Source organism: Staurois parvus, unplaced genomic scaffold (assembly GCF_062004578.1).
Source record: "Staurois parvus isolate SC_StPar_1 unplaced genomic scaffold, SC_StPar_1.0 ptg000364l, whole genome shotgun sequence".
Lineage (NCBI taxonomy): Eukaryota > Metazoa > Chordata > Amphibia > Anura > Ranidae > Staurois > Staurois parvus.
The window spans coordinates 266330-291001 of NW_028318160.1; the positions used below are offsets into that span (position 1 = coordinate 266330).

The following is a 24672-nucleotide window of genomic DNA, read 5'->3' on the forward strand; positions in this document are numbered from 1 at the left end:
AAGAGACGTGTGTATCCATTTTGATCGTCTCTTTAAAATGGGTAAAAGTCCAGACAGAATTGCTTGAAGCCATAATTGTCAAATCCAGGAAATAGGCTTCCTGATGATTGGCTTTAGTCTAGTATTATACATTCTCATTGAGATTCAATAATTCCAAAGAAGACAAATCAGCACCCCAAATCTTTTTGCAGTAGACACATCCACAGTCAAAAACAAATTGATGTCGGTGTAGACTGCTAAGGTCTCTGTAATATTTTTCTGCAGTTTGTAAAGCATTTGTAAAGTCAAAATGTATTTGTTTTCAAAATCATAAATATGTTATTCTTACCTGCTCTGTGCAATGGTATTGCACAGAGCAGCTCTAATCCTCCTCTTCCAGTTCCCTGCTGTCTCTCCTGGCTCCTTCTCTTCTTGGTGTGCCACCTTAGGAAGCCGATTCCTATTGTGGCACACCTGTGGGTTGAGCCCTAGCTGCGCTGCCTGCATCTATAGAGGTCTCACTCCTCACTCCCTTGTCACAGGACTGACAGCAGCTTGAGCCAATGACTAAAAGGTTGTATACATGACATCAGTACAGCTGTTAAACATAGTAGAAATGCAAAATACAGCATACTGTGACAGTTTGATAAGTCAGCATTTACAAATAAACAATCATCATAACTTTTTTTTAAGCCTCTGTCCATTGTCCTGAGGCATTGAAATATGGCTCATGCAGATCGTACAACAGTACAGCATTGTCGCATTCTTCAAAACCTAAGACAGTAGTAGATTCAAATATAAAGAGCTCCTTAATACTCCATAATGTTACATTAAGACAGCCAATTTATAAAAAACCCCTTCAAATTCATGTAGCAAGGGGGAAAAAAAACAGACCTGTACCTTTTTTTTAACCACTTACCTACCAGGGAACGTTTTGAAATTTTTCACATATATGTTAACATTTTTTTTATGTCACATGACATTTGCATAGCCATTTATTAAGTACAAATTTTTTAGGAGAAAAAACATTTAAAGCACTTTTAAACCCAAAAGCAAACATTTATTATATTGCAGCTTACCAATTCTTAGATGTGATGGTTGCATTAGTTTTCTTTTAAAGGCTTTCTTTCCTATATTCACTTTCTGGTTTGGCCAGTAAGCCTGTTATTTATCAACAGAACAAGCTCCCTTGTAAATGTAGCAGTTTAGATTTTTGAGACAAACCATTTACCACTGACTGGGGTACCTAAAATGATCACCTTCTATTTATTAATTCACAATTTTTGGAGTGTTTTTTTCTTCTTTATTTCCTTTATTTTAGGTACACAATATTTCCATCTCTCAAATAGATCACCCTTTTTGTCATTTCACTATTCTTGTTTTGTTTCTGTTCTTGAATAATTTATGTATTGATGGATGGATCGCACATGTGCAGAATAGACAACTTCCACAGTATATAAGATCTGTCTCTGGCAATGCCGGTCATGCTCCATACCCCTAACGATGCTGATTGGTGGTGAAACATGTTGGGCGGGGCCTAACCAGTGACATCACACACCCGCTGACACACCTGATTTTGGCGTTTGATTGTTCTGTGCTCTATTTTTTAACAATAAATTGTTTTTTACGATTCAAAACCATTGCGGCTCCTTTGATCTTCTCCTCGGAAGGGACTTTTTCATCTGTATCACTGAAAGGATCTCTTCTTTGTCTTGTGACAGTATGAAGAGGAGGCGATGAGAACTTACCAATAGTGAGATGAGTGCCAATTGAGAGCACTGAAGCGTGTATTGTTCTCTGATTACTGAGATCAATACCTTTGGTAAGAGGCTGATTATTTGTTTGGTGGAGGAAAGACTTTTTTAAGATTTGTTTTTCACCATTGGGATTTGTGTCTGAATGAACACTTTATATCTACAATCAGTTTGTTGGATCACACTATTCAATAACATTGCAATATTCTGGACTGTTTAATACCAATACGACAAGACTTAAGTTTGTTTGCATGATTGCTTGTTATTTTTGGCTGGTTTAAAGAGAAGTGCACCAAGTGTACGATAATTTTATTTATTCATGTAAACTCTGTATTACAAAAGGAAAAAAAGCTGTTTACTGTAACTACTTTTGTAACTGCAGTTTGAACTAGAGTTTGACTTCAATGTGTTAGTGTATCTAAATATGCTAGTATATCTAACACTCTCCTCCCTCCAGACTGACAGTGTTGCTGTCCAAAGGTGCCCCTATGCTTCTTCATCCAGAGTGGGGACACTCTAATACAGGAGGTGTGTTACTGGCCAGATCACCAGGTAAAAACAGAAGGAAAATAGCATAAATAAAACGTATGCAGCCACCACATCCAAGGACTGGTAAGCTGCAATATATTACATTTTTGGTTTTGGGTTTAATAACACATTAAATTAATTTTAGTGCACACAAACACAATATAATATTCAGTTTAAAATATGATGTTGCATCCAGTAAATAGATACTGACAACACGACAAGATTTTAAATTGTACACACTTGTGAAATGGCAACAAACTGCAATACTTAATATTGTCCATAGATAACGCTTTAAAAGTCTATGCAAGTTATCAGTTGAGAGTTGAATGTGAGTTATGGAACTAGAATTATTTCTCCCACTCCAACTTTCACTATACCTCACATGTGTGGTGGACTCAACCTTTACTTATGCATGCCAGATCTATATACGCATTTGCATTTATACAGGGGGATGGCTCTGCTTTTAATATTTTTAAATGTTTGTTATTTACATTTTATTTACACTTTTCTTTTTTTTAGGCCGTATATATATCTATTCTGGGCAGCAAGTGGTTAAAGCAATGCACTGCAGTGCAAGACGTGCATTGTGGTGGTCTGCTGTGCGAGCCCAATGGCACTTAATGTACTTGAGGTGTTTCTTAACCATTTGCCCTCCAGAGGTTTTACCTTCCTTCCAGGCCATTTTTTGCGGTATGGAGCTGCGTTACTTTAACTGAAAATTGCGCGGTCATGCAACGCTGCACCCAAATTAAATGTATGTCCTTTTTTACCACAAATGGTATTTGATCGCCTCTGCGTTTTTTTATTTTGTGCACTATAAACAAAACAATTTTGAAAAAAAAAACCCCAATATGTTTTACTTTTTGCTATAAAACATATCTGGTAAAAAAAATTTAAAAAATCTAATTTCATCATAATTTAGGCCAAAATGTATTCTGCTACATGTGTCTGATGAAACAAAAAACCAATATGTGCAAATTAATTGGTTTACGTGAAAGTTATAGCGTCTACAAATAGTGGTATATACACTAGAATTTTTTTTTTCTCTTTTTATACTAGTAATGGCGGTGATCAGCGACTTATAGCGGGACTGTGGGACGGCATTCTGACACTGGGGGGGGAACTGACTACCTGCCACCGACATCCCCAGTGACACTAATAAAAAGTACTGACACTGTACTAATGACACTGGGCAGGAGGGGGTTAATATCTGGGGCTATCAAAGGGTTAACTGTATGCTCTGTTGTTTTACTATATGGCCTGTGTGTGTTTTACTATGTAAGCATGCTGCTTTGTATTGTATGCTCCTGGTGCTGACAGGGGAGAGATCTGTATTGTTTACATACAGACCTCTCCCCTGTCAGTGCTCCTCAGCGATCGCCTGGTGCCGGCGGGGAATCTCTGGCTGGGACCTGGTGATCGACAGCTGTAGCCGCCAATGGCGGCGCAGGTAGATATATGTGATTTTGCATGGCCCTGCCGCCCTGTAGCAGTAGCTCTGTTGTAGGGCAGTCGGGATGTGGTTAATAGCACTGCAACACACTACATAGATTGCCTTGTGTTACCACTGCAGTAAAATGCACATTACAGCAACAAATACTGTATGTCTTGAAGAAGCCTAAAAGCTTACTATTTTTTCAAATATCTTGACCTCCCTCCCTATGCTGATAAACCCCCCCTGTATTTATCTTAGATCAGTAGGCAATGTGCTCACCATATGGGGTGGCACAGTCAGAGGAGACTCCCTGCAGGCACTGTTTGTATTCAGGAGAATGCAGAGCCAGTACCCATGGCACTCTGCACTCTTATGGGTGGATATCATCGCTCTAAAGGGGAACTGATGACTCCTTAGCTTGCTATAATACCTGATTGCACAGGCGAAGACCAGCATTAAGGCGGCGCCCCAGTGTAGAAGTAAGCACACTTTGTGGAGCATTTAGTTAAGCCTAAGTTAGAGGTGTAGCGCATATATGAGCGGTACCTAGTCAGCATGGTTCTCTGTATCATCAGGCTGCACATTGATCCATGTGGGGGGGAGGAAACTGCCTGTTGTTTTATTATGTACAAAGCATATATCATGGCACTTAGCGTGCATATGTAATGTGAGTGTCCTGTTTTAAGTTTAGCATTAAATGATTTTAAATGTATGGAGAGTACTATTGGTTTTCATTCCTTTCACATGAGCAATATTTACATGGGATATAAGAGGAAAAGTAAAGGAACAAGTCTGGGAGCCATTGAGTAGTACTGAAAGCCTGGATCCATATGCATGTATAAGCCCATGAAGGGGCAAAAGTGCATTTGAACTTGTTTAGTCTGAGGTCATTCCCTGGAGGTGAGAATACAAAGTGCACGAGAGGTGTTTTGCATGCTGCACTCGGGTGATTTGGTTCATGAAGATAGAGAAGTCTGGATGTCATTGGTGGATAATTACACATTTTAGATGGACGATATACTTTTTGTTAGTTGCATGTGGATTTTTATATACTGTATGTTTGAGTGACATTTTGTTTAAGTTGCGCTGCATATATATATATATATATATATATATATATATATATATATATATTAGTAATCTGTGAGGTGTAGTGAAAATGCTTGTAGGTTCTGGGCTGCAGTTTCACTTGTGGTTATTGGTAGGTGAATTATCACTGTTTATAGTTTATTCTTTATTTGAAGTTATGGATTTGACATATTGGAAATCTGGATTGCCTGAGTGTACAGAAATGCTATTTGGGGTTACGAATGCACCATTCACCTCTCTGAATGACCTACTGGGAGTGTTGGGACCTTGGGCAGTTGCATATTGTAGGGGTCTTGTAGTGTTCAGTCCTACCTGGGGAGAACATACTGTGCTCCTGTTACCAGTCCCTAACAAACTTCCAGTGTCCAGTTTGATAGTTAAACAAAGTAACACAGGCAAACACAGATGGGCATGTCAGAGGTTTAGTGCCTGGAACAGCAGATAGGAGGAGGCCCCCAGAGATCTGAAACAGGGAAGGTTAAGGCCATTATGGCCTGGCCTCCTCCTCAAGCCAAAATACTAGTAATGTCACGTGTCGGTACAGCTAGCTACAGTTGTTAACCTGTGCAGACTCATAGTGGCTCAACTGAACCTGTGACTGACCAAACAAACAGAAATAGAATAAAATGGTGTCCTTGATGCCAGCGTGTAAGAAGGACCGTCCAACCTTGACGGAGGTACTGGTTGGTGCAACTGTGCACGCGTCCTGGAATTCACCTGTCTGGTTCTGACGCACACCGACACCACTTACTTTTGGTCAAGTTCAGTCCTGGGTCAGGAGGATGAGACAGGAGAGAAATATATCATCCCCTACCTACACAGGAAGCTGCCTTCTAGTAAAACCTCCTATGCCACCCCTGAACGGAGATATATTCTGATCAGCTGCCACGTCATCCAGGTGGTTACAGAAGTCTGGTACTCACCCATCACAACTCATTTTGTTGGCCAAATAGTGTTGCTAGGGAGAGGGAACCTGGTTCTCCAGCAATTCAGTTGGACCAGACCACAAAAAGGTGAATGCCTTAGCAAGGCAGACCTGTGTGACAGCATGCCAAGCCTGCAGCAGCTGCTTGCATTAGGAGGGAAATTGCAGTTCCCTCACATGCTACCACTTGAGAGGGGGTTGTAATGGTCATGTGCATTGGACACAGGAAAAACTGTATATAGCAGTCAATTTGTTCAGGTCCCAGGTCACTCAGGTCATTTTGACAGAAGAGAGACATAGTTGCAGTGACCTTCCCCTAACACCTCCTTCAGTTTATACAATCAACTCATGCCACTCCCTATTAGAAGAGATAAGACTAGTAAAATCTAGCACATCTCATTGCCTCATAAAAATGTCAGACTTGCAAGCCTGAGTAACTAGAGTTGTAACAGATACCTGACCTGGTCTCAGGCACATCAGTCTTTAAAAGTCGTAAATACCTAAACTGGATTAGCAATACACATTTCTGTCTCTCTACCCTGGTAGAATCCATAATCCCAGTGTATTTTGTACTTATGAAATGATAACTGTACAGCCAGAATAAGGACATATTTACCTCCATCAGTTAATTAGTAATGTTTTGAGCCTAAATACCGCTACCTAGGAGTACCGGGATCAGAACCAGCCCAATTCCTCTCCTAGATGAACTGGGTATCTGAAACCTGGAATATTTACCGTATATTCATTCTAAATGTAATTAAATGCTGGTCAATAATATGCACGTTAGTAGACTGTAACATTTAGGTATTCAAAGATATTAATACCTATAGTAAACTGGATCTGTGACATTATCATAAACACTGAGACAACCCATAGCCACCCCTCTGCCTCTTGATTGGTCAGATCATTTTAGACAACACCCCCCTCACGAGCAAGAAAAGGAGACAGCCCTGCAAGTTGTCAGCTCTCGTTTAACATCAATCCAAGGAACACTTGTCGAGTTGTATGAGAGCCGTCTTGCTTGCTGATTTGGACTCTGCCGAACCAAGACTTTGGTAAGTGTTCTCACCCTCCTCCACTGGAATCACTTGGGGGACCACCAGATCTAATAATTATTCAGCATGAAAATATTATTGTCAATGATGTATTATTATTTACTTTACCAACCCAGAAAAATCCCTTTAAACAGTTCAAAAGATTTTATTTTATAAAATAAATAAGTACATTCCAAAGGTCGGGAATATATTTAACTGAGAGGATCAAAATAGCTATTAAAACTCTCTCCTTATTTTCATGGGGCCCATCCTCTTAAAGATACTTACATTTGATCTTCCTTAGCTTTAGAATCTCTTATGCAAACTATTTTACACTAACTACATAAACAGTACAGAATTTCACAAAAGCCAAACCCTTTAGGTGAGAAGAATTGTAGTAAACAGAATGTTTATCACCCCTATTATGTTTTTACCTCATCAAAATACAGAAAATTCAAAAACTTTATTTATAAAGAAAAGTCATAGATTTCACAAAGCCATCTTCTCACTTCAAGCATGGGGTAACATGGGAGTCCCTGATGTTGCCAAAAATTTTAAAGCCACAGTGCTGGACCAGATTAAAGCCTTATTAAACCAAAAACAAAAATGTAATATTTTGAAGCTGACCAATTTATAGATGGGGTGGCTGTATTAATTTTCACCTGGTGATTAAGCCAGTGACACACTTCCTGTCTTAGGGAGCAACGGATACACTTTTGGACAGCAGCCATGTCAGTCTGGGGAGAGGTTAGTGTTGAATGCGCTAGCAGACTTAGATGGGCTTGAATAGCAAATTAAGGAAGAAGTAGGACCAAAGCTCCTTTGGCCCTACTTCTCTTGTGGGTCACAGGCGTGCATTTAGTTCTTCAATCCTTTAACCCGTATTCAGCTGATAGTGAGCTAAAGTCCGCTTTCAGTTGACGTCACTCAGCCAGTCCGGACTCTGAACGGATTCCAACTTTAATGTCGAGATCCACCCAGGTGCCTGATGGGCAGTTGGCTCAGCCTCTCTGCATGCTTTTGAAAGCCTGAGCCAGCCACTCCCACCCCCTGCACAGCATAGAGCTCCAGTGGTGGGGCAGAGCAGAGAGCCAGTGTCTGATAGTCACTGGCTCACTGAACACTGAGAACTGAGCTAAAAGTAGTCATTGATCGCTCAGTTCTCAGTCTTAGAGACGGCGGGGACAGATGCAGCAATGGACCAAAGAGTATGTGTAATGTACCGCCTGGCGGTACCTCTAGCAACCCACGGAATAGGATTCCCCAGAGTGTGGAGTCTAAGTCCCAGTCTGCTTGTTCACCAGGGCCCCTGATGGTGGGGATGGACTTGGAGCAGACAGAGACCAGGTTGCGGCCCCTGAGTACACCCACCCGTGGTAGAGGGATCCGCCAGAGGTATCTGCAGGATAAGAGGCGGATGGGTCCGAGCAGGACGGATGGATGGCTGAGCAGAAGCATGGTCAGTAAGGCCGGGTCGGTAACCGTGGGGACAGCGCGGTACAAGGCAGCAGGCAGAGAATAGTCGGGTCACTCGCCTGGTCAGTAACGGAAGGTCAGATCCAATGAGGGGCATCAAAGGAGAGGTCAGGCAAGCCAGGGGTCAGAGCAGGAGAAGACAGCACGGTCAGGAACAATCAGGGTCGGCAACAATCAATCAGCACAGATACAGGAGCAGGAACAACAGATGAGACCATACGGCAACCAGTGTCAGTGCAGAGCGGATTTAAATACCGCGCCCTGCGCTGTCATTGGTGCCAGGCGCACACCTGCGGTGCCGAGTGCGCATGCGCAAGTTCTGCCGTTGCCGCGGCCGCCCAGGACCTAGTGCGAATCGGCACACTGCGCCTATTCCGAGCCACACGCCGCGGCGGCTCTTGACAGTATGTTTGTATTTTATTTAAATCCCATACTTCTCTTTTAAAGCTGAAGTCAATCTAACACTTTTTAAGCAGTACAGCAACTTTTTTTGTGATAAAGCTTTTGAATAAGTGAATAAAAGCTGACCATTGTAAGCACCCCTTTTGGGGATAAATGGTTTGTCTCAACCCTCAAACTGCCACTTTGCTGGACAATTTGGTCTGTTAAAGGGCATTTAAAAATAACAGATTTACTAGTTGGGTTAACAGGTAAAAGTAATTGAAATAGGGCAGTGAGTTAAAGGGGTTAAAAGAACAGGAAGTGAGAATGCAACATAATGTCTCCTCACCATCAAAAGCCCCCTGAAAAGCAGTCCAGTGCAGATTGCTTTTCAGAGAGTACTGTGAGGATCGCGCGTCAGACCCCTGACCTTCTCACCAAACTCGTGACCGAAGGCCAATCTGAAACCGCGATGTCACGTGCGTAACAATGCCACGCCCAGCTGCACCCTGCACAATGATTTTCCAGCTAATGGACCACAAATCGATGTACCGGCAGCCTGAATGTGATTGTTACTGGGTCAGGTTAATTACGCAATTAACCCTTCACACAGCCACCACTTCCTTTTTGTACAGAGAAAGAGGAAGCTCGGCAATATCAGCAATAACACTATGATGGTTGAGATAATCATCTGTATAGCACTGTCACCGCAGACAGGTTATACAGAGGGTTAAACAAACACAGTAGCGCTCTTTTAGAGGCAGGAATGCGTAAGTTGCATTAACGAGCTATAGAAACAGTTCAACACTTTCAGAAAGAAGATTTATTACTAAAAGGTCAAAAGGGTGCAATAAAAATATTTACAGAGAAACGATGTAACAAATTTATATATAAATATGCAGAGAACAATAGCACAGCAAAGAGGTAACAGGAGGTTAAAGGGTTAAAGTACTTGCCAATCAGCCTTGGGTTAAGCAGATCAAGTTTCAGAGCGAAAGGGCACGTCTTCCAAGCTGGTTCTGATGTTAAACGGAAGAAATCTTCAACTTACACTCTTAGGCCTGACAGCCTATTTTGTTGTCCCCCAGCAGGGGGTGTCTCTGGAGCCAAGGACCAATGCCCCATTTGGGGAGGGATTGTCTGGGCGGAGACCTAAACTAGAACCAAAATCTCTTATTTTCATAACTCATAATTTTGGCTCCTAACTTTTCCTAGGCACAAGTAACATTCCACCCGCGGGTAGATTAACATGCAGACGCATCTGAGCAACGGTTAGATATGAAATATGAAATACATACTTGAAGGGTTCAAGAGATGTGATTTTCTGCTTTCCTAGGTATTCCAATCAGGGAGTGTGACCTATCAAACGATTTGTCTGATCGTGACCAATCCGAAGATATGTCTGGTTTTTATGTAAGTCTCACATATTCCAAGATATGAGATATAGGGGAAAAATGGATGTTAAGTGTTATCTAGTTTCTTACTCCTCTAGAATGTCTTTGAACTCAGGGGAAGGCTTGGGTCATCTTTTTTACAATGTGCTAGATTGCACAGGTTCTTTAGACAGCTAGGCCCCAGCTCCCTTGGGGGTGTTATAGCTCGGAGCTTCCTGCTGTGTTTTGGCCTCCTGTAACACTTCTCATCACTCAGGCCACATGTCACTGTAAATGAACAGAGAGGGAGGGAGGATTATGGGACAACATGATGAATGCTTAACAAAATGGTTGAACCGCGTCTATCTCTGTGTGTATGCTTGCTACAAGTACTGCTTGTGTGAACGAGCCCTTACAAGCCAGATCAACAGGTGCAAATAAAGGAAAACAACCTTACAAAGAAAGCTATTTGGAGTCACCACATCTAAGAACTGAAAAGCTGCAACAGAATACATTTTTAGGTCTAATGCAGCTTTAAATTCTGGTAGGTCTTAAATAAGATTTATGTACAAATTCACTAACTAAATATTATAAACAGCTTCACTTGGACATTTTAGTTCATAGAAATATTTAAACTGTTATTAATATGAGGATGTCACTGTTGCAAATTAACAGACTGAAAAAATATACATAAAGCACCATCTTTATAACAGCGGGTTTAGTGACTAGGGATAAGTGGATTGCTCTGAGGAAAATTGATTTCTCTCTAGGCAAAATGTAGATGGTACAGAATCTCTGTTTCACTTATTGAGTTGTTTAGGTAAAAAAAAACTCTATTTAGGCAATATTTGTTTTTCTTTTGGGATGCCTTTTCTTAAACTGAACTCCGGGATAAGCAACTTATTTAAATAAATTAGGCATGTTTATTCATAATTCACTATTGACTACCACTAGCATTAGTGACTAGATAGGAAAGTAGATCATATTTACTTTTTTGAAACTTTTTTTGTACATTTCTTCAGTTACTTCCTGGTTTCCATGCCTAGACAAATGATGTCATAAATCTCAGAAGTCTTCAGGAGGGGAGGGAGGGTTCACAGCTCAGCCAGTGACTGTGCTAAGGGCAGCTAGATTCCAGTAAGTAAATTCTACATGAATCATTTGCCCTTACTCAAGATGGCCACTGCCAGAAATTCCAGGGGGTGTTTTTCAAAATGATTTCTCAGCAAAATAAAGCATGGAGACATGGCTGCTTTGAATATTAACAATGAATAAATAGCATTTTTGGTTTGTGGTGTTCAAATGCAGTGCAGTTCCACTTTAATGACTCCCTGGTATCTGTCCTACAGGATGCCACAACCATTAGTAAAGTGAGGAAGTTCTTTGCATTCTCAGCACCTGTGTTCAAGCACACCCTCCTCTAGCTGACTGCTCTTGTGCTCCAGAAAACTTGCCCACCACACCAGAAGATAGCTCTTGCCTACTTCTGCAGCATCCACCCAGTGCTCAAGTGCACTCCTGATGTATTTTAGTCTATGTTCCTTACTGCATAAAAATGCATCAACCACTGTCAAAGTGTGTAGAATCTGAGCACTGCTCAAGAATATTTGTCCTTCCCATAACATTGCTCTAGCCTGATGTCTTTCAGGCAGTGTCTGTTCCCATAAATTCCTGCCCTCATAAATTCTCCCGGAGCTGTCAAATTGTGCTAACCCTGATCTCTGTTGCATGCCACTTGTTCCATTAGCATTGCCTTACGGTTCTGTTCTCCTCTTAGTATACAGCTCTTTCTTCCTCTGGATGCACAGGGGAACTCATTGCCAAAAATGCAATTGCATTTATTGGTTTGAGTAGAACTCCAATTGTCAATGAAAATGTATTAGTGAAATTGACAAGAATGCAATGAGAGCTTTTCTTATGAGAAAAATACTCATATTAATGACTCTGCTGCTAACTTCTCATGATGACTCTAAAAGCTCCCCATGCATTACAATCATTAAAACTAGCAACAACTATGTAATGGAAGGTCCTTCCTGGTTGGATATAAATTGATTGTTTAGATTATGTGGGTCCTCATATTGCATAATTTTGGTAAATAGAAATTTGATTGTACAGATTGTATTATGTATGCCAAACCTAAGGCTATCTGTGACAAACCTGGTGTCAGACCACTGCCCCTTTCACCAACTTGTGACAAATGACTGGTCAACCTCACACTGTGCTGTCACTGATGCACAACAATAGCACCCCCAGCCTCACCCTGCACAACGATTTTCCAGCTTGCAGGACCACAATCTAAGTGCCAACAGACTGTGAGCGGTTGTCACTGTGTTTAGTTAACTAAGCAATTAACTCTTTACACTACAACTGCAGTCATGACCAAAAATATTGGCACCCCTGCATTTCTGTCAGATAATGCACCACTGCGCCCAGAAAATTGTTGCAATTACAAATGTTTAGGCTTTCTCATGTTTATTTTTTATTTGTTTGTATTGGTATGACACAAAAAAGTGGAAAAACAAAAAGCCAAGTCTGACACATGCCACGCAAAACCCCAAAAATGGACTGGACAAAATTATTGGCATCCTCAATTTAATATTTGGTAGCACACCCCTTGGAAACAATAACTTAAATGAAATGTTTCCTGTAACCATCAGTGAGTTTCGTACACCTCTCTATTGGAATTTTGGACCACTCTTCTTTCGCTAGCTGCTCCTGGTCTCTCAGATTGAAAGGGTTCCTTTTCCCAACTTTTGAGATGTCTCCACAGGTGCTGTATGGGATTGAGATCTGGACTCACTGCTGGCCAGTTCAGTACTCTCCAGCACTGATTGTAAACCATTTCTGGGTGCTTTCTGACGTGTGCTTTGAGTCATTGTCCTGCTGTAAGATCCATGGCCTCTGACGGAGACCCAACTTTCTGAAACTGGACCTTACATTGCACCCCAGCATTCGTTGGTAGTCTTCAGATTTCATAATGCCATGCACACAGTCAAGACATCCAGTGCCTGAAGCTGCAAAGCAACCCGAAAACATAAGAGAACCTCCACTGTGTTTGACTGTAGGGACTGTATTCTTTTCTTTAACCACTTCAATACTGGGCACTTATACCCCCTTCCTGCCCAGGTAAATTTTCAGCTTTCAGCGTTGTCATACTTTGAATGACAATTGCGCGGTCATGCAACACTGTATCCATATTACATTTTTATAATTTTTTTCACACAAATAGAGCTTTCTTTTGGTGGTATTTAATCACCACTGAGTTTTTTATTTTTTGATAAATAAAACAAAAACACCTGAAACTTTTGAAAAAATGCAATTTTTTTTGTTTCTGTTATAAAATTCAGCAAATAAATAACATTTCTTCATAAATTTAGGTCAAAATGCATTCTGCTACATTTCCATGGTGAAAATAATAATAATAATTGAATTTTATTTTTTTTCAAATGTTTTTATTATTTTTTTTATTACATTTTTTCTTTTTTTTACTATTTTATTTTTCAGCACACTGTGACCAAAGCAATACAATGTTTCCATAGTAACATTGAACTACTCTGGGCAAGTGATCAGGATTTTTTTTAACACATATTTGATATTTGCAATCATTGTTGCTGAATGATTCATTCAGAATTTTGTTGTGATTAGCAGTGATTGGGCAAAGCTGATCACATGGTACAGATGGGCTGTGATTGGCCCTGTCTGTATAATGTGACTGCCTTGACCAGTCACAGCTAACATAATTGTATACAATGGATGGCATGACAGGAAGCCATCCATTGTATACAATTGACATGTGATCTGCTGTGATTGGTCACAGTGGTCACATGACACTGGCAACAGGCCAGTGTAGTGATATGTCTTTGACTGTGTCCCATGGACACAGCCAGTGACAGATCGCGCCATTGTGAAGCCCGGAGGCCGTGTGAGCGGCATGTTTTGACAGGACATCATATGATGCCCAGTCATAACAGCGACTATCCCACTTGGCCTTTAACAGTTTGTTGGCTGGGTGGGACACTCACCATTGTGACTGGGCGTCATATGACGTCCTGTCAAAACGAGCCGCTCACGTGGCCGTGGGGCTGTGCAGTGGCACGATCTGTCACTGGCTCTGTCCACGGGACACACATCACTACACCAGCCCGTTGCCAGTGTCATGTGATCACTGTGACCAATCACAGCAGATCACATGTCAATTGTGTACCAGCTTGAATATGTCTGAAAGTTGATTGAGGTTCTTTTGCCACCATTTGGACAATCCTTCATTGCAATCTTTGAGCAGTTGTTCTCTTTTGTCCACATCCAGGGGGATAAGCTACAGTGCTATGGGCTGTATACTTCTTGACAATGATGTGCACAGTTGACACAGGAACATTTAAGATTTCCAGAGATGGACTTGTAACGTTTAGATTGTCCAAGGTTGAGTCAATTTTTCACCATTTTAACTGGTTTCCAGTGTGATTTCTATATTGTCAGCACTTGGTAATTGATGCAGGTGATTTCAATTACGAATTACAGGAGCATAACAATGTTGGAATGCAATTATTTCTTACAATTTTGAGAAAGTGCCAATAATGTTGTCCAGTCCATTTTTGGGGGTTTGCGTGGGATTTGTTAGATTTGGCTTTTTGTTTCTCCACTTTTTTTGTGTCATACCAATACAGACAAAAAAAATAAATATGAGAATGCCAAATTATTTGTAATTGCAACAACGTTCTGGGCAAAGTGGTGCATTATCTGACAGAAATGCAGGGGTTCCAATATTTTTGGCCATGACTGTACATTTAGTAGTAAACTTTCACAACATTAGCAATAGCAATTTATGACTGTAAATCAGTGTTTCTCAACTCCAGTCCTCATGGACCCCCAACAGGTCATGTTTTCAGGATTTCCCTCAGATGAAACAGTTGTGGTAATTACTAAGGCAGTGAAACTGATCAAATCACCTGTGCAAAATAATGGAAATCCTGAAAACATGACCTGTTGGGGGTCCATGAGGACTGGAGTTGAGAAACACTGCTGTAAATAAATGTATGTACACACCCTGTCACCAAAGATAGGTATATCCTGAGAAATTTTCTCTACAGTAATGCTAGTCAAAGAAACAGGGATTTGTTAATGTCTGCGTTAGAGACAATCTTAACAATTCTAAAATTATGGTTTAATAATTTAAAGGTAATAATAAAGTATTTACAGAAAAAAGGTATTATAAAGGAAATAAAGGACAGGAATTCAGCAGCAAGACAAAATGGGTGAAAAAGGAAAATACTTGCAGTACCTGGTTTGCAGAGTCCAATGAATAAGCAAGACGGTACAGTGGCTTTCACAAGTCCTGGTAGGTGTTCCTTGGTTTGATGTTAACTGAGAGCCTCAAACTATGGTTGCAGTCCCCTTTTTTTGGATCTTGAGGGGGTGTTGACAACAATGACTTGACCAATCAGGAGACTACCACAAATCCAGTTTTCTATAGGTAATTAATATCTTTGAATACCTCCATGTCACAGTCTGCTATTGTGCATATTATTGCTCAGCATTGAATTACCTTTGGAATGAATATAAATATGACAGGGTTTAGATGCCCACTTCAAAAAGCTTAATTTTGTAACGCTGCCACCTTGTCTTCTGTACATACTTTTTCAAAGTGTTACCTGGTGGATATCTAATCTTCTTTGGTTGTAGCTTTTGTCTGCAAGGTTGACTCAGCTGAACTCTGAACATAGAAATTTTACTCCTGTTATTTTTGGGCCTGTTGGCTAGTTGTTGTCCACCTTTGTATTCATTGCTTTAAACTTTCCAAGATATATGAAAAAGTTGCCTGTGTCCTGTATGATTGTACGATTAAAATAAAAGGAATTTTGACTGACCTGTAAATTTAATTTCTTGGTGTACAGTGCAGGACACATGCCACCCTCCGTGAATTCTTCTTGTTTTTCTGTGAGTTATTAGTTTTTAGCAGGCAGTGCAGAGTGGGGTAGGGTTATGAGGCAGGTGCCCTGGGGGTGTGTGTCCTCAAAAGCTTGCCAGTGTCTAATCACTCTTCGAAGCTGTAAAACATGGTGTCTGTGACCTATAAATAAGCTGCCTGTGACCTATACAGTACTCACTGTACTCCTGAGCCTTCTCTTCTGCTGGTGCTGCTGGCTCTTCCCCCTACTGAGTACACCCAGAGGAAGTGGCTTCCTATGGGGGTATTCGTGCCAATGGCTCCCGCTGCTCTCAGCTAAACCTGCAAGGGCGGGGAGAGGGGAGATCGGGCTCAGGTAAGTATTTAGGGGGGTTGAAGGGGAGCTACTATTAAAAGGTTTTTTACCTTAATTCAGAGAATGTATAAAGGTAAAAAGCATTTTATATTTACACTTTAAAACACTTTAATATTGTTTTACCCCTCAAAATGTCTTGCTATTGATGTATGCAGGGTATACATGTTACTTACATGGTACACTGTGTAGTGCCATTCATTTTGAATGTGTTGCAGTGCACAATAAAGCACTAATTTGCGTTGTGGTGCACTTTGTTAACAAAATGGCCGCAGGAATGATTTCAGATCTGTTGTCTGATCACACAACATAACACAGGTGTGTTAAATGCACCACTTCATCTTGGTGTGAATGGGAACTAAAGGTCCAGATTGCAAAAGGTTTGTGTAGCAGGCTCCTTGTACAAGAGGATTCAGAAGGAATCACATGTTCAGCAGTCAGCTTTCCTCTCTCTCCCCTATTTGTAAAACCTGGGCATTCTGCCAAGTTCATGACTCATCCACTACACAGCAAAGAACGCTGGGAGGGGGAGGAAGCAGGAAGTGAAGGGGAGAACAGAGAGACACGAGGCTGGAGAAAAGACAGGGACATGTGGAGCCCGTGCAAGCAGAGGAAGAGGCACTACAGCACTCAGCGCGGATAGAGGGACCCTGCTGTGTGTTCAGAGTCTGGTGAGCTGTCCCCCTGGAGAGAGTAAGACACACCATTTACACTTTGCATATAGACTGGGACATCCGCACCCCACTGCTGGGATCTCACCCATCCAGGGCCCTGTGCAAGCCACAGATCCTCCTGCCTGCTTTGCCCCTCACCACCAGTGTAATTGAGACTGTCTGCCCTGGGGACTGACACATACTGGGAGATTGCATCCTGCGACTGCCCCTGGTCTTGGGGTGCTTTGTGCTGCGTTTAGACACTGAGGTTGGACCCTCTCAGCCCAGAAACCTAGTAAAATTGGATGTAACCCACACCAGCTGAAACTCCAAAGAAGCCTTCAGCTGCTATTTACTTTATTGTAAGGACTAAACGTGCACCAACTAGAGCTCCACCGTTACAAGGACTGAAGTGGGGGAATTTGGCTTAGTAGCCTTATTAGAGGTACCTCTTTATTGCATCCTGTTCTGACTCTGAGGTGATTTTTGGCTAACGCCCCTCAGAAGCAGAATCATACACCAGTGCGGGTAATACATTTCATTGATAGAGTATAAGTAAGTTTATTTGTTTGATATCAGTTGTATTTTGCTTAAAGTGCGACTCTGCCATCTGGAGATTTTTGGCTGTGAAGCCCTCTAGTGGCAGACCAAATTTACTGCATTGCATAAAAGAAGAAAAGTAAGTTTTGAAGTTGAAAGGGGAACCCCACCCCTCTACACTGCATTTCATTCTCCATAAAATTGTTCTTGTTTCATTTAACCCTGTGTCAGCAAATTTCTTGGCGGGGTATTTGCTATTCATTACCAGTTGTGCCAGAGGGATTGGGTTTGCTTAGGATTGGATCTATTGAGCGCAGGACCCATAATATATTCCAGCTTGTCCCAAGGGGCAGTGCTACACGTGGGGGCTCGTCCGGGATACTTGCTGCTCAAATACCCAACAACCACTCAAGCAGTGCCCTATACCAACTCCTAAGATGGACATCGCAGCTGCGACCAAGTGGTGCAGCATGGAAAATGCTTGCCCAGAACAGAGTGTAGTGATCGAGTTCCCCAGAGAAAAGGGGACCGAAAAACAGATTACCAAGATAGTGAATGCACTACCCACAGAGGGGAAGAAAACATGCGTGATAGATGTGATACCCGCCTCAGACACCACCCTGGCATATGCCCTGCTAGAGTGGAACACCGAATAAGAGGTGGGTCTAGGGCAGAAGACATTGGGATTTCGGCGTCTGGCGTTCCCAGGTGTTATTGCAATGTCACCCAGGTTGGGGGTGAAGGCCTGCCCAAGCTTTCCAGGAAGGATCTGCGAAGAGATCAGTTGGAAGACCCCCTCTGCGGCCTAGTATTGAAGGCTTTAGAAAGCAAAAGCCCTGATTTGCTTCTTACATTGTCAAGGGAGGCCCGGCGGCTACATCGTGAGTGGGATCGGCTACAGTTACGCCACGGAGTGGTCTACCGAAGGGGCCCCTCTGATGATCCTGAAGAGAAATGGCAGCTATTTTTGCCCGCAAAACACAGAGAAACGGTGCTGACCGCTCTCCATGATGACCATGGCCATTTGGGACCAGAAAGAACCTTTTGTTTGGTAAGAGACCGCTTCTACTGGCCCTGCATGCGGACAGAAGTTGAAAGTTACTGTCACTCCTGCATCCGATGTATTCAGAGGAAGACTCTGCCTCAACGAGCTGCCCCAATGGGCCACCTTCAAAGTCAGGGACCCATGGAATTGGTGTGCATTGACTTCCTGTGCCTGGAGTCGGATCAGAGTGGACAGGGAAATATCCTGGTAGTGACTGACCATTTTACCAGGTATGCCCAGGCTTTTCCTGCTAGAGATCAGTTAGCATCAACTGTGGCAAAGATTTTAGTAGAAAGGTTCTTTGTGCATTACGGACTACCACAACGTATCCACTCAGACCAAGGGAGAGATTTCGAGAGCAATCTCATCAAGAGACTCTTGAGTCTACTAGGCATCCAAAAGTCGAGGACTACTCCATACCATCCTCAGGGAGATCCTCAGCCAGAGAGATTCAATCGTACCCTCCTGAATATACTCGGGACTTTGACTTCAGTGCAAAAGCAACACTGGAGTAAGCATGTAGTAGCCATCGTACATGCCTACAATAGCACTGCCAACGACGCTACAGGATACTCTCCTTACCGGCTGATGTTCGGCCGGGAAGCCCGACTGCCAGTAGACTTGGCTTTTGGAACCTCTGTAGACCATACCTCTGCAGCTTCCCATAGAGGATATGTGGACCGCCTAAGGAAAAGCCTGAAGATTGCTTATGAGAAGGCTCAAGCTACCTCAGACGCCAGGGGTCAGAGAAACAAAGAGAACTTTGATCTCAGAGTGCGAGTACAGGACTTACAATCTGGAGACAGAGTCTTACTGAGAAATCTGGGTATCCCTGGAAAACACAAGTTGGCAAATCGGTGGCAATCAGAGCCCTATGTCATCTGCAAACAATTGCCTGGATTGCCAGTTTACCAGATCCGACCGGAAAAGAGTGTTGGCCCACTCAAAACCTGGCACCGCAACCACCTTTTGCCTTTGTCAGATGCAGTCCGTCTACCATCACAATCTGATCCACAGTCTACCCCCTCAACTTCTCAGAGGACTAGACCTGTGACCAGGTCTCAACCCACACCACCTCCTGCAAATGAAGAGGACAGTGAGAGTGAGGAGGTAGGGACAGATTTGCTGTGGCCATCTGACATTTCCGAACCCACCACTCCTTTTTCCACTGGAGTGACTGACGTAGTTCCTCTTAGGCCAGAGGCTCCTGAATTTGTGCCTCAGGCCCAACCTACAGAAGATTTGCAAGAGCCTGAGCCGTCTCTACCCGAGTTAGAACCCGAAGACTCTGGGTCCATTGTTGATGAGGGAGAAGACGTGGAGGAAGCTGAACTGGGAGAGACAGAGAGCATTGAGCAAGAGGCAAGGGTTGATGAGTCAGTAGTGTCAGAACCAACATCGGAACCAACACCAGAACCATTGCTAGAGCCCAGGGAACAGAGAGAGCGTAGAGTTATTCAACCCCCAAAAAGACTGACATATGATGTGTTGGGTGAAAACTCTGAAAAAGTAGTACATGCTTCTCCACGCCTGGTTCTCCTACCGCAGTTTCGGTAGGGGACAGCCCTAACTCACCCCCTGGCACATCTGGTTGGGCCATTCCCATTAGTGTGGCCTATGGGCAGGACAACCCTCACTCTGCTACATGGTGGGAGGTCCCTCTGCCAGATTCTTATGCAAGTGTGAATAATTTAATTTCCTGTGTGTACTAACTTTGCTTTTTCTCCGCGTGTATATAAAAAGCATGTAACAGGTTGCTTTTACTGCTGTCTTTGGAGGACTAAAGCTTCTCTGGTGGGGGGAGTGTGTAGCAGGCTCCTTGTACAAGAGGATTCAGAAGGAATCACATGTTCAGCAGTCAGCTTTCCTCTCTCTCCCCTATTTGTAAAACCTGGGCATTCTGCCAAGTTCATGACTCATCCACTACACAGCAAAGAACGCTGGGAGGGGGAGGAAGCAGGAAGTGAAGGGGAGAACAGAGAGACACGAGGCTGGAGAAAAGACAGGGACATGTGGAGCCCGTGCAAGCAGAGGAGGAGGCACTACAGCACTCAGCGCGGATAGAGGGACCCTGCTGTGTGTTCAGAGTCTGGTGAGCTGTCCCCCTGGAGAGAGTAAGACACACCATTTACACTTTGCATATAGACTGGGACATCCGCACCCCACTGCTGGGATCTCACCCATCCAGGGCCCTGTGCAAGCCACAGATCCTCCTGCCTGCTTTGCCCCTCACCACCAGTGTAATTGAGACTGTCTGCCCTGGGGACTGACACATACTGGGAGATTGCATCCTGCGACTGCCCCTGGTCTTGGGGTGCTTTGTGTTGCGTTTAGACACTGAGGTTGGACCCTCTCAGCCCAGAAACCTAGTAAAATTGGATGTAACCCACACCAGCTGAAACTCCAAAGAAGCCTTCAGCTGCTATTTACTTCATTGTAAGGACTAAACTTGCACCAACTAGAGCTCCACCGTTACAAGGACTAGAGTGGGGGAATCTGGCTTAGTAGCCTTATTAGAGGTACCTCTTTATTGCATCCTGTTCTGACTCTGAGGTGATTTTTGGCTAACGCCCCTCAGAAGCAGAATCATACACCGGTGTGGGTAATACATTTCATTGATAGAGTATAAGTAAGTTTATTTGTTTGATATCAGTTGTATTTTGCTTAAAGTGCGACTCTGCCATCTGGAGATTTTTGGCTGTGAAGCCCTCTAGTGGCAGACCAAATTTACTGCATTGCATAAAAGAAGAAAAGTAAGTTTTGAAGTTGAAAGGGGAACCCCACCCCTCTACACTGCATTTCATTCTCCATAAAATTGTTCTTGTTTCATTTAACCCTGTGTCAGCAAATTTCTTGGCGGGGTATTTGCTATTCATTACCAGTTGTGCCAGAGGGATTGGGTTTGCTTAGGGTTGGATCTATTGAGCGCAGGACCCATAATATATTCCAGCTTGTCCCAAGGGGCAGTGCTACATTTGTGTTTGTCATCATTTATACATAATAAACAAAGTATAGGTTAGAGTGGATTTTATGGTTTTGCATGCAGATTCCAAATTGTAATGTGATCTTTGTGCATAGTAAGACAGAGGGGTTACTAAGCTATTTTTGTTCGAATACAGAGTTTAAAGCGGAGTGCCACTTAAAAGGGGAAGTTCCATTTTAGGGCCTCCTCCACTGCACCTATTTGTGAAATGGAGCTTTTGGGGAGGAGTGGGGTTGCGGGTACCCAATTTTGACAGGTACCTGCTCCCATTTCTGCTCTGACCGAGTGGGCAATCAGAAGCGGAAGTTCTCCTCCCCCTTCCCTCCTAGAAGACTACGGGACCATTCACAGTGCGCATCGTGGGAACTCAGCTGTGAAGTTGCAAGCTGTCATAGCTGGGGGCCCATAGTAAAGCTATCGGCACCAGAAGGAGAGGACACAGGGTAAAAACGGCTGAGCTGAGCACAGCGCTGGATCGTGGGACAGTTTTTGTACCGGCTGATTGGAGTTCCTCTTAAGTACACTTGGTGCTCTGCAGATATCATTGTGTCTTTGTGATAGAACATTACAGTGCCCAGTATTGTAAATAAAAAATAAAGTCCTGTCATTTTTACAAGGATGTTGCTGGAACAGGGAACCCTTTACACTATGTGAAGAGACTAGAAATGAATCAATATATTTAATACTATAACAGAACATACCACAGTCAAATTCTAGATTATACTGTGCGATATTATAACTTTCATCCTCTATCCTAATGTGGCAAAAGATTTTTCAAGTTTTTTTTAAATAAGTTTATCAACTCTTAACTTCTTCTTATAGCACTCTTACTTTCCTGGCATTAATCACTTTAAGAGCTGGTTCACTTACTGTGTATGTGAATTGAACGAGTTTTGAACTCGTATGACATGTGAAATATGCAGTGCAACCGGTGTGCTGATTCAGTGCAAATTTAAAAAGAGTTCTGTCAGTTTTCTGAGCACCTGCATTCACTTCTAAGATATTTTACATTCACCAATTATCAAAAACACATGAATAAAACTCATAGGAATTGTTATGGCCAATTCCTCCGCCGCAACTATCCAAAACGTTTCAACTCTGTAAGTTTATTTCTTGCTGTTTCCGTAGAATTGGAAAAATTTCCCTTTTATTTCCTATCTCAGACAAGCAACAGGAAGTTAGATGAAATCTTCCAAAGTGAGGAAAATTCCTCTCACTATGTCCCTGTAACAGGTGTGCCCGTTGGAAGATTTCCACTCACCTCTTGTTCTGGGGACAACTGTAAAATGTAGGGGTTCCCCTTACTTTTTATTTTGTCAGAGTTAATGGTAACCAGTACAGATAGAATGATCAACCTTCCTAAATTGGACACAAACAGCAAACATCCCAGATCGTGGAGTGAATTCGGAATATAGACCACATAAGGAAGATGGAAAATTGGCAGCAGAGGATACCGACAGACATGATACATTCACCCAAACCGGTTTGCTTGGATACTGTTTAGTTCCTCACCACAACTACACACCTTCCTACACAGGTATTTGAGCGATCCATCCCCCCCCCCCCCCTTTCCGAGCATGGTGTGGGTCATTGCCTGCTTGCCCATTAAACCCTACCCCTCCTCTTCTCAGCCCTACCTCTTCCACTTCTTGTTTGTCTTTATTTATATCTCTTCTATCCCACTTAACCCATACGTTTTCCACAGCCACATGCCTCTCGATTACTACATTATGTGATTCATTTTATAGTTACCACACTGGAAAGTTAGACCCTCATTGATATCCTCTCAATACAAATCTTGAAACTTCTTGTACTGATACAAGCTGTAACATGTCCATGTTTTTAGCACTGAGAAACAAGAAACCATAACACATATGCATCATTTGTCTTTTGTTGTCTTACTAAAAAAATTACAATAAACCTACATTTTGCTAACATATAAATTATTTAATAACTGGTCTGTGAACTCATTCTTTGCTAGGGTTATTTTTGTCTTCCTTGGATTAACTGTGGGTATAGGATATTAAATATTTTTAATTTTTTTTTTCCTTTTATGGTTGAACTTAAATGGACTTGTGTCTTTTTCAGAATAACTATGTAACTCTCTAAGACCAGTAATTTATCAAGCATGACTTTTACAGCTTACAAACACCCTAGTCTTCCAAATAAGCTTAACACACATTACAACCAGAGAGACAAACTAACTGTTTTAATATATACCCAAAATTCTAATACTGTATATGTGGATAAGTGATGAGTAGTTTATCTTGTATTTCCATATTCCAATTCTCGCGTTTATGTATTGTTGTAAAACAATGGTATTGGTCATGATACACACTATAGTACAGTGATATGTAACTTACTGGGTATTATTCTGCCTGTAGGAAATGTTATGTGCCTGAACACAATAGAACATTTGTAAGTCCAGTATGAGAGCATAATGTATCATTTGTACCACTGGCATCCAAAAAAATTCAGACAACAAGCCATTTTAGTTACAGACTATATACAGTTGCCAAGTTCACCAAAATACAGAGCCTAGAAGGAGGAAATGAGTAAAATTGTGTCCTTTTCCTCTGAAACAAGTAATCCCTTTGTCACCCAGCCCACACATTATTAGATTGGAGAATTCCATCCCTGTGAGAGAAGAGATGTAGAAACAGAAATAGAGGGTAAATAACCTCCAGAAAGGTTCAGGACAATCATCTTATGAGGGAAGTCAGCAGGACAGAAATGTATTACAGCAAAATATGATATAAAGCTGCCTGTAACAAATACTTAATACCTGGTATTATCATTGTCAGACACATTTCAAACTGGCATCTGGTAGGTATGTTGTGAATAATTAAAGGTCCATTATTGTGAAAGATAATCTATTCTAGTAACAGTATGTGATAAAGTACTTCTAAAATCTTTCTCCTTTTGAATAGTGCTCATAATACGAGGGGCATTCAAGTCAAACTTTTGGGTTTTTATAATAAAATAACTGCATTAATTTTTTTACATACTCCCCTGCTACATTTATACACTTATCCCAGCCTTTTACTAATGCCTGGAAAGGTTCGGCATAGAAAGATTTGTCAGTATGCCCGAACCATCCTAGGACAGCCTACTTCACCTCATCATCATTGTGTTCACTGTTGTCACAGAAAGATCCATCTCCTGTGCAATTTCACGGCAGATTATGCGTCGATTATCCAGAATCAGGCTAAATGTTCAC

The 24672-nt window shown here is 42.1% G+C and overlaps 1 protein-coding gene across 9 annotated transcripts in view; it reads left to right on the forward strand.

Moving 5' to 3' along the window:
• The window catches only part of L1CAM (L1 cell adhesion molecule), a 721289-nt gene that overhangs the window by 119198 nt on the left and 577419 nt on the right, over positions 1-24672 (forward strand). For 3 of the 9 annotated variants that reach the window (XM_089685157.1, XM_089685163.1, XM_089685160.1), the window contains exon 3: positions 2191-2345. The exons of 4 other annotated variants lie outside the window; for them this stretch is intronic. The gene's annotated coding sequence lies outside the window, so the exon portion shown is untranslated. The remainder of the gene's footprint in view (positions 1-2190; positions 2346-24672) is intronic. 2 more of the 9 variants (XM_089685158.1, XM_089685165.1) reach the window with 1 other exon arrangement.